Source organism: Brachionichthys hirsutus, chromosome 1, assembly GCF_040956055.1.
Source record: "Brachionichthys hirsutus isolate HB-005 chromosome 1, CSIRO-AGI_Bhir_v1, whole genome shotgun sequence".
In the NCBI taxonomy this organism is placed as follows: Eukaryota; Metazoa; Chordata; class Actinopteri; order Lophiiformes; family Brachionichthyidae; genus Brachionichthys; species Brachionichthys hirsutus.
The window spans coordinates 17,546,174-17,556,700 of record NC_090897.1 but is presented as its reverse complement, the minus strand read 5'-3'; positions in this window follow the sequence as shown (position 1 = coordinate 17,556,700).

The following is a 10,527-nucleotide window of genomic DNA, read 5'->3' as shown; positions in this document are numbered from 1 at the left end:
CACTGTAGCCTCTATGCAAGGACAACTAGAAAACGACAATCAGAGACTGCAGACCCCGCCTCCAATAGACTATCGGATCTTGTGAGACAGTAAACAGGGCTTCTGGATCAGAGGGGCCAAACCTGCTCTAGCTTGCTGCTCCGGAACGTACTACAAGACTCCTTCTGGACTCTTTTTCCCATCATGCCATTCGTGTCCCTCCCTCTTAAAGTGGCAGCTTACAGCACAGGCACAATTCCAGATGTAAAAATAATTCTAGAATCTGGATCCAGATCCGGATCAACGCCATTCTCGGGGGGGACCGAGCCACGGACACAACCTTGCTTGTGTAAACATTTCAAGTTGATTGGGTTCCTAGTTTTTGAGTTATGCGCTCGGACAGACAGACAAACAGACAAACAAACAAACCCAATTGCAATGCCCTCGCCTCCCCTTCGACGAGGGTAATAAAGGCTTTCTATTTTCAGTGTTCCTGCTGGTGTGGCTTACATGAAGAGGCTGCTATTGCTGCATCATAGTTTACATCAATAATTTCACTGCTATGCAGACGATACTCAATTATACCTGTCAGTTCAGCCAGACAAAGTCGATCAGTTGGTTAGACTTCAGACATGTCTTAAGGACATTAACTCCTGGATGACCGAGAACTTCCTGTTATTAAATCTAAATAAAACTGAGGTTCTGGTTCTTGGGTCAAAGCATCTCAGAAATGTTTGTTCTCATCAGAATCAGTATACAGTAGTCCCTCATTTTCCGCGGGGGTTACGTTCTAAAAATAACCCGCAATAAGCGAAATCTGCAATGTAGTGATCTTTATTTATTTACAATTATTATACGTGTACTTAAATGTTTTAAGGCTGTAAAACCCCTCACCACACACTTTATACACGTTTAACAGGCAGGCATTAATCTAAATAGATTGTTTCAGTATTATAGAATGAAACCAAAGATCAAAACCTTTTCAGAACTAAACATTTGTTTGAGGAATATAAATATATAGTACGTACAGTAAACGTTTTCCTGTTAATAATGTTAAGGCGTGCAGGTCGAGGAAAGAGCCGCTTGGAGTGCAGAAGAACAAATATTCTACTCGTGCTGTCTTTAGCCTCTCATGCTGCTTTATTGGATAGCTTAGCACAGCGGAACGGCAGCGGCTACATGTATCAACAGGAAGAAACAAAACCCAAAAGGGACATGACGTTTATGCTCCTACAAAATAAAAGCCTCTTTTTACCGTAGAATAAGAGCGCTATTAAACAAACGCTTAACAAATAAACATGATAGCTTTTAGAAATAACAAATTTAATTTTAATGATCAACCTACGAGGTTGAACACATGAGAAGTTATTAATAGCGACTTGCGGGTATTTCACAGTTCCTCCGACCGCGCCCCTTCGTCTTGGGCCGTTTCAAGGCTTCAACATTGCTCTACTCATCAAAATCAGAAATACGAATGGTCTCAGTCTCTTTGTCTGAGTGCTCCTTTGCTGTACCAGGAGCTGATGGAGGGGGGGGGGGGTGCTGTTCAGGATGCTCCATAGTTTCTGAAGCATCCTTCTCTGCATCACCGTCTCTAAGGAGCCCAGTTTCACCCCCACAACAACACCTGCCTTATGGATGACTTTATTGAGTCTCTTGAGTCTGCTGCCCCAGCAAACAGGATGGACTAGATACCCTCAGTCTGCTGCCCCAGCAAACAGGATGGACTAGATACCCTCAGTCTGCTGCCCCAGCAAACAGGATGTCAGAAAAAAGTTATGATCTAAGGTTAGTGACAGATATTAGGGTGCATCCATAGAATAAGATATTGTAGCTGGTTAGCCAGGTAATTCATTTCATTTCATTTCATTTTCTCACCGCTTAATCCGTTATCGGGTCACGGGCCAAGCTGGAGCCAATCCCAGCAGTCAATGGGCGAGAGGCAGGGGACACCCTGGACAAGCCGCCAGTTCATCGCAGGGCAACACAGAGACAGACAACCAGCCACACACACACTCACATACACACACTCACACCTACGGGCAATTTATTGTCACCAATCAGCCTGGGTTGCAGGCCTTTGGAGGCGGGAGGAAGCCGGAGAACCCGGAGAGAACCCACGCAGACACGGGGAGAACCCGGAGAGAACCCCGAGAGAACCCACGCAGACACGGGGAGAACATGCAAACTCCACACAGAATGGCCACAAGCTGGAGACGAACCTGCGACCATCTCGCTGTGAGGCAACAGTGCTTACCACTGCGCCACCGAGCCGCCCTAGCCAGGTAATAATTCATAAAATTTGGGGCTTCCAGGCCTCCTTTAGATTTACTCCTCTGAATGGTAGATAGACTAATTCTTGCTTTTTTATTTTTCCAGTAGAATTTGGTGATGGCTGAATCCAACGATTGGAAGCAGTTGGAAGTTGGTTTAAACGGAATCATTGAAAATCAATAATTGATTTGTGGTAAAATTTTCATTTTGATGGTGGCTATTCTTCCCAGAAGGGATATCGGGAGGTTATTCCAACGCTTCAGATCACTGCTGATTTTATCCAGAAGTGGGGTGAAGTTTAATCGGGTTAACTCAGACAGTTTAGGTGAAATATTAATGCCCAGGTACTTTAAATTGCCCGTAGGAAAGGAGTAGTTTGGGTCCTGGTCTGCAGGGTTCCATGACTTTTCTGTAATGGGAAGTAATGTTGATTTTGTCCAATTGATGGAATAGTCTGAAAGTTGTGAAAATTTAGCGATCAACTTGAATACTTCCTGCAGCGAATCCGAGGGTTCTTGCAAATAAAGCAAGATGTCATCAGCATATAAATTGATTTTGTGTTCTGACACCGCAGTGTTGATTCCCTTAATCCTGGTATTTTGCCGCACTGCTGCTGCTAGGGGTTCAATAAATATTGCAAATAATAAAGGAGAGAGTGGGCAGCCCTGCCTGGTACCTCTCTGCAAGGTGAAGCTCTGTGAGGTAATCCCGTTGGTGGTTACGGTCGCTTTGGGAGAGTTATATAATACTGACACCCAGTGAATAAATGACTCTCCAAACCCAAGCTTGTGTAGGACGGCAAAGAGGAAGGACCAGCTAACTTTATCAAAGGCTTTTTCTGCGTCCAGCGATACAACCACTGCCTTTTTCCCAAGTCGCTGCGACATACTGATCAGATTCAGCAGTCTTCTGATATTGTTGGTGGAATGTCGACCTTTAATGAATCCTGTTTGGTCGCTGTGAATTACAGACGGGATCACTGTCTCCAGCCTGGATGCGAGTGCCTTTGCTATCATTTTGATGTCGGCGTTGATTAATGATAGAGGTCGGTAGCTTGAAGGGAGGGTGGGGTCTTTGTCCGGCTTCAGTAGAAGTTTAATTGCTGCTGTATTCATGTGGGGTCGTATATGACCATTGTTTTTCATTTCTGTCACTGATCTGAAGAATAACGGCGCTAACATAGTCCAGAAATGCTTCATAAATTCAGCCGGGAAGCCGTCCGGGCCTGGTGCTTTGCCGTTAGGCATACTATCTAGGGGGCGCTGTGGAGTTCATTTATAGACAGCGGAGCTTCCAGAATGTTCTTATACTCTGTTGATAGTTGAGGAGTATTCAGATTACTGAGAAATGCCTCAATATCCTCCGGGTTGGGTTTATTAGCTGCTGAGTACAAGTTGTGGTAGAACGTGTAAAATATCTGATTGATTTCTTCTGGTGATTGCGTGCACTCACCATTTAACCCTTTCATTGCTGTTATGAGAGATCTTTCTCTGTTACGTTGGAGTTGATTCGCCAGAAACTTGCCTGATTTGTTATTATATTCAAAGTCGTTGTATCTCAGTTGTTGTAATATGAACTCTGTTTTCTTTGATAATATATCATCTAGTTTTAGTTTTGTGTTTTGTAGTTCAGTCCACGTTTGATTGCTTGAGTTCGCTGCGTAAGCATCGGTTAATAGTTTAATTTTCTCCTCTAATTCCTTTTCCATTTTCTGTTCCTGTTTTTTTTTGTAAGAGGCATATGATATAATTTTACCTCTGATTACAGCTTTCCCTGCTTCCCAGAGTAAAGACGGAGATGAGTTTGGAGAGTCATTCATTTCCAGATAGTCTGCCCACTCTCTTCTTATGACCCTATCAAATTCTGCATCTTTAAGCAAAGAGGTGTTAAAGCGCCACGTCGACGGGGGTTCAAAGGTCGCTGTGATTTGTAAGGTGAGCGTGACCGGAGCATGATCGCTGATAATTATTGGATTAATTTTAGTAGAAATATTCTCAATCACAGAATTATTTGTGAGAAAATAATCAATTCTTGAGAATGAACGGTGCACAGAAGAAAAGAACGTGTATTCCCTCTTCATTGGATTCTTTCATCTCCAGCCGTCGCCAAGGCCAAAGTCATCCATATATTCCAGTAGTACTTTGGCTGATTGTGTACTGTAGTACTGGAGCGATCTACTGATGGATGTAGAACTGTGTTGAAGTCTCCGCCGATGATGATAGTTGAGTCTGCTGTTAGCTCGAGTAGCTGAGAGAACAATGTGTGGAAGAAGGCCGGATCATCACTATTAGGAGCGTACAGATTCACTATTGAGTATAATTTATTGAATAATAATGTATCGGCCCTCTGGATCCGTTACAGTGTTGTTTAACGTGAAGAGTAGTCTCTTGTGTATTAATATAGAGACTCCTCTTTGTCTGCTGTTATAGCAGGCAGAGAAAACTTGACTGAGATTTGTGTCTGTGAGTAATTTCTCTGATTTTTAGAGGGTATTGCATTTGGGTGCGTTTGTCTGTCTGTTTGTCTGTTTGTCTCTCCGAGCGCGTAACTCAAAAACTAGTAACCCAATCTACTTGAAATTTTTACACAAGCAAGGTTCTGCCCGAGGAATACATTCATTCCTAATAGCCCAGTGAAATTTTGATAATTTGTTTTTCTATTTCATATATATATATATATATATATACATAAACATCTACATATACACCAAAATATATCTACACCTACACATATTGATGATGTATTAAGATAAAGTATAATCCTTATCCACATGAAAATGCCTCTAATTCTTGGCTGAATGGAATAATTACGGGTGTTTCTGACTCAGAATAGCCGGGGGGAGGGGGGGTGGGCAGGGTCTCGGTACAGCTGGTTGTCGATATATAGTTTATCCACAACCAGCGTAGCTCGTTTGCCCTTCTGCCTATTCTGCTTCATGATCGGATACAGTACCTTTCGCCGCTCGTTGATCTCTCTCGGGAACTGGTCATTCATCCCGAAAGAGGTTCCTTTAAGCTCCCGTCCTTTGCTCTTTAGCAGCACTTTATGTTTAAAGTGTTCAAATTTGGCGATAACAGGACGGGGCCTATCGCCTCTACGGGCTCCGAGGCGGTGGACGCGGTGAAAGGAGATTGTACTTACCGTCTCCGGGGGAATTTTCAGTGACGTCGTCATAAAGTTTTTAATTAAGGACTCTGGGTTGTCCGCGGCGCTCTCTGAGATGCCTGAGAATATTAAATTGTCTTGCATACTGCGCGACTGAATGTCCAGGACTGTCTCTTTGAGCGTCTTATTTTCTGTTTTAATCTTCTCCATTTCGACTGACACAGTCGCAACGGAGGAGCGTAGCTCGATGTTCTCGCGCTGAAGCTCAGCCATCATACCATACGCGAGCTCCAAGCTAGCCTTCAGATCTTTAATGCCGAGGACGTCCAGTTTTTTATTAATGGAGTCCAGTACGTTAGTCGGAGTATCTTCGTTGCCGAGATCTTCCGTATCAGTAGCCGAGTCGGCCTTTCTTTTCTTGGAGGGATTATCGCCCGACGCGGATTCCTCCATGACGCAGCAGCTGGAGTAATACTGGTCGATAAATACCTCGAGGTCCTCCACGCTGAGCGATAATCCAATCCGTCAATGAATGAACGTAATCGAAAAGGGAGAATTATGCGATGGTGATGTCTAATATTATATTAGTAGCAGAAAGCCGTCATGTATAATTCCCAAAAATCACACGGGAGGTCTCTCTCCGATCACATCGTGTCCGACCGCGTCTCCGGTCCGTCTGTAGACTTGCGCTCTAAAGGATAGACGGCATCAATACTATGTACCCAGCCCAGCGTTGTCCGGCCGTGATGTCACAGGTTGTAGTATTTTCAACAGTTACTTCAATCCTTACATTGGCTTGAGGCCGTTGTATCAGTTGCTCTCTCACTTTGAGTCCTGTGGGCCATGGTGTCTCTGGATTAGGCTCTAACAGGATGTGAGGCCCATTCAGCACCCCTTGTTGTAGATAGTTGCATTGCACTTGGATGGCTTTATTCTTTGGGACCGCGACTGGCTTTCTTCCCAATCGGGCAATGTAGGGGTCATTTTCAGGTGCCGGTCTCCTCAAAACTGTTAACACCGCCCTCTTCTGTCCCACCTCCAGTGCTGAACAGAATCTCTGTATCATGTGACCCGCAGGGAAAAATCTTTCAGAATCCTCGTTCGTCGACGCCAGCTCCTCGATTACATTAAATCCAATAATCGGACGTTCCAGTTCTGTAGAGGTAACAGGTATTGGGACAGTCACAGGCTGATCACTCATCCCAGCCACTTTGCTGCGGACAGGTCCAGTCCTCCCTCCTCCAGTAACTCCTCCACCGGCCTCACCGCAGCATCAGGTAAGTACCTCCGCTCCGATAATGGATACTTGTGAGCCAGCGTCCGACAGCACTTTGGAGTCCACATCATTCATGGTGGCTCGGACCAGACTCCTCCTCCCCACCAGCTGAGCTGTTTGGTGTTGTTTACTCGTGAGGGGTGCTGTCGTGCAGAATAGATCCATTTCCTTCCCAGGATTGCCACTCTCAATCCTGTTGGTGGAGGCTGACATGTTCCTGGGTGCTCAGTGGTCGCAGTGGTTCCTGGAAGCACCGTCTGCCGGGCCGTGTTCTCTGTGATCGGTGGAAGTTACCGCCACCTTGTCCCCTGGGAGGCGACGCTGGCTGCTGCAGGCTCGACAGGCGTGCAGCGAGGTTCTGTATGGCCTCACAGATAGCTGTATGTCCTTGGTACACTTTCTCCAATAATGCGTCACGTTTCTTAAGCTTTTCTTGACTCCTGGTACTCGTAGGGTTACTGTCATAACTACAGATCTCTGAAGCAGTTGTACTGGACTCACGACTCACCGCCGACACCTTAACTCTGGACGTTATCGCCAGCTTACTCTTTCTCTCAGTCTCCATGTTGTAGGCAGCTGTCATTTTCTCCAGCAGGACTTCGTCTGCTACCCTTGGATTCTGTAAGTGTGGTTTTAAGTCCATGTGGATGGTGTCGTCCTGGAGTCCAGTCAGAATCGTTTGTAAAAACTGATTTTGAATCAGTTCTGGGCTGTATTTTAATCCAGTGTCTGCAAAATGTGTTTGTTGCCTCAAATCGATCGCTCGAACCAAAAACTGGACTGGAGTTTCTCTGGGCTCTTGTGCAACACGAAGTTAGTCCGAAGTATTTGTTTTAGCGCTTGCATTGACAGATTGTCCCCACTTTCCAAGTAGCTTCTTAGTTCTGTGCCAGGGATAATGGCCTGAATAACTGCACCAACAATTTCACCCTCATCATATCCTTTCTTCATTGCTTTTGTAATTTGCCTGTCCAAACTTGCATATCCCAGCTTATGCTTTTGGTCATGTTCACCAATTTGTCCACTAATCTTCAAGTCTTGTCTACACATCGGGTGCACAACAGTTCTTTCCGGCACATTCATAGCAGCAGAAACAGTGGCAAAAAAACTATACGGTCTTGCCGCAGGCTCAGTCTTGGGTGCAGTACCCTCCGTGGCCGCATGAGGGCGCTCTGGCGATGTGGGACCAGGTTTAGACAGCGTTTTCAGTTCATCAATTCTGTCATTTATTTCTAATAATAAGGACATCCCCTCATCTTCCAACAGAGTGACATCCTCGCACTCCAGATGTTGAAGAACGAGTCCCTATCTTCAGCCTTCACCGTGATCTCTAACGTAGTGCAGATATCAAAGGGTCCCAACGCAGGTAGAGTTATTAGCTTTCCTTCAGTTCCCTCCAGCACACATTCCCATGTCAACGCCATTTGTTGCGAGGCAGACATTGCCAGGAAAGTCCTTTACCTTGGCTTTAATTAAGACCTGCGTGGCTTGCCGTAGCACTTGTTAGCGTTAGCTCCCTGTCGGCGTCCCTCACGATGCGATAGCTCCGGTAGCTCTCGTCCACAGCAGCGCCGATTTCGCTCCATCCACCACTTAATCCAGAACCGGGCGGAAACACCAAAAATGTTGCCCTCTTGAAGTAAACACAGGGTTCAGTCTTTTTCCAATGTTTATTCCAAAAAGGTCCCAGGTAAAAAAAATACATTAAAAATAGCAAATAATTCTGAATTAAGTTGGAGCCAAACTGGACACACGCCTGGTCACGCCCCACCCCACACCCACCTCTAGTGACAGGATGACGGCCTACTTTTAAAGTGGCGGAATCAGTAGTGAAGATTGAAAGATTATTAATAGAAGAAGAAAAGTGAAACCAAAAAAATCACATTTCGGCACGCTTTGCTGTCAATTTTTCAACAGCATCTAAATCTCTTAAAATCCCAAGATCCTAATCTGAAAAAATATTATTTACATCATTTTAAAGCTAAAAAAAACAAAACACAATCACAGTAATTTCTTTGTGTGGATTTCTTTTGTAATTCTGTGATGCTCCAGAAGGGTTTTACAGACGAATAAACTTTATTTAACTTTCAAACAACATCAGAGGGTGAGTAGATATATATATATATATATTTTAATTTAGCTCATTTTGATCATTTTGATACAAGAGCTACAATGTAATGCATTGGAATTATCCTTGAAGGGAGACGTATTCTGTGACAGTCGTTGGTCAAAACAGCAAACAGATGCTGCAGGACAGCGTCCCTCATTTCTGTCTCAGACAGATGCTGCAGGACAGCGTCCCTCATTTCTGTCTTAAACAGATGCTGCAGGACAGCGTCCCTCATTTCTGTCTCAGACAGATGCTGCAGGACAGCGTCCCTCATTTCTGTCTCAAACAGATGCTGCAGGACAGCGTCCCTCATTTCTGTCTCAAACAGATGCTGCAGGACAGCGTCCCTCATTTCTGTCTCAAACAGATGCTGCAGGACAGCGTCCCTAATTTCTGTCTCAGACAGATGCTGCAGGACAGCGTCCCTCATTTCTGTCTCAGACAGATGCTGCAGGACAGCGTCCCTCTTTTCTGTCTCAGACAGATGCTGCAGGACAGCGTCCCTCATTTCTGTCTCAAACAGATGCTGCAGGACAGCGTCCCTCATTTCTGTCTTAAACAGATGCTGCAGGACAGCGTCCCTCATTTCTGTCTCAGACAGATGCTGCAGGACAGCGTCCCTCATTTCTGTCTCAAACAGATGCTGCAGGACAGCGTCCCTCATTTCTGTCTCAAACAGATGCTGCAGGACAGCGTCCCTAATTTCTGTCTCAGACAGATGCTGCAGGACAGCGTCCCTCATTTCTGTCTCAGACAGATGCTGCAGGACAGCGTCCCTCATTTCTGTCTCTAACAGATGCTGCAGGACAGCGTCCCTCATTTCTGTGTCAGACAGATGCTGCAGGACAGCGTCCCTCTTTTCTGTCTCAAACAGATGCTGCAGGACAGCGTCCCTTATTTCTGTCTCAAACAGATGCTGCAGGACAGCGTCCCTCTTTTCTGTCTCAGACAGATGCTGCAGGACAGCGTCCCTCATTTCTGTCTCAAACAGATGCTGCAGGACAGCGTCCCTCTTTTCTGTCTCAGACAGATGCTGCAGGACAGCGTCCCTCATTTCTGTCTCAAACAGATGCTGCAGGACAGCGTCCCTCATTTCTGTCTTAAACAGATGCTGCAGGACAGCGTCCCTCATTTCTGTCTCACACAGATGCTGCAGGACAGCGTCCCTCATTTCTGTCTTACACAGATGCTGCAGGACAGCGTCCCTCATTTCTGTCTCAAACAGATGCTGCAGGACAGTGTCCCTCATTTCTGTCTCAAACAGATGCTGCAGGACAGCGTCCCTCATTTCTGTCTCAAACAGATGTTGCAGGACAGCGTCCCTCATTTCTGTCTCAAACAGATGCTGCTGCAGGACAGCGTCCCTCATTTCTGTCTCTAACAGATGCTGCAGGACAGCGTCCCTCATTTCTGTCTCAGACAGATGCTGCAGGACAGCGTCCCTCATTTCTGTCTCAAACAGATGCTGCAGGACAGCGTCCCTCATTTCTGTCTCAAACAGATGCTGCAGGACAGCGTCCCTCATTTCTGTCTCAAACAGATGCTGCAGGACAGCGTCCCTCATTTCTGTCTCACACAGATGCTGCAGGACAGCGTCCCTCATTTCTGTCTCAAACAGATGCTGCAGGACAGCGTCCCTCATTTCTGTCTCTAACAGATGCTGCAGGACAGCGTCCCTCATTTCTGTCTTACACAGATGCTGCAGGACAGCGTCCCTTATTTCTGTCTCAAACAGATGCTGCAGGACAGCGTCCCTCATTTCTGTCTCAAACAGATGCTGCAG